Source organism: Physeter macrocephalus, chromosome 15 (genome assembly GCF_002837175.3).
Source record: "Physeter macrocephalus isolate SW-GA chromosome 15, ASM283717v5, whole genome shotgun sequence".
In the NCBI taxonomy this organism is placed as follows: Eukaryota; Metazoa; Chordata; class Mammalia; order Artiodactyla; family Physeteridae; genus Physeter; species Physeter macrocephalus.
In genome coordinates this window covers 31,188,502-31,189,227 of record NC_041228.1, presented here as the reverse complement: position 1 = coordinate 31,189,227, position 726 = coordinate 31,188,502, and positions in this window count along the sequence as shown.

Here is a 726-nt window from a genome sequence, read left to right as displayed (position 1 = left end):
GTATAGTATAATGTCATCTGCAAACAGTGACAGTTTTACTTCTTCTTTTCCAATTTGTATTCCTTTTATTTCTTTTTCTTCTCTGATTGCCGTAGCTAGGACTTCCAAAACCATGTTGAATAATAGTGGTGAGAGTGGACATCCTTGTCTTGTTCCTGATTTTAGAGGAAATGCTTTCAGTGTTTCACCATTGAGAATGATGTTTGCTGTGAGTTTGTCATATATGGCCTTTATTATGTTGAGGTCGATTCCCTCTATGCCCACTTTCTGGAGAGTTTTTATCATAAACGGTGTTGAATTTTGTCAAAAGCTTTTTCTGCATCTATTGAGATGATCATATGTTTTTTCTCCTTCAATTTGTTAATATGGTGTATCACATTGATTGATTTGCATATATTGAAGAATGCTTGTATCCCTGGGATAAATCCCACTTGATCATGGTGTATGATCCTTTTAATGTGTTGTTGGATTCTGTTTGCTAGTATTTATTGAGGATTTTTGCATCTATATTCATCAGTGATATTGGTCTGTAATTTTCTTTTTTTGTAGTATCTTTGTCTGGTTTTGGTATCAGGGTGCTGGTGGCCTTATAGAATGAGTTTGGGAATGTTCCTTCCTCTGCAATTTTTTGGAAGAGTTTGAGAAGAATGGGTGTTAGCTCTTCACTAAATGTTTGATAGAATTCACCTGTGAAGCCATCTGGTCCTAGACTTTTGTTTGTTGGAA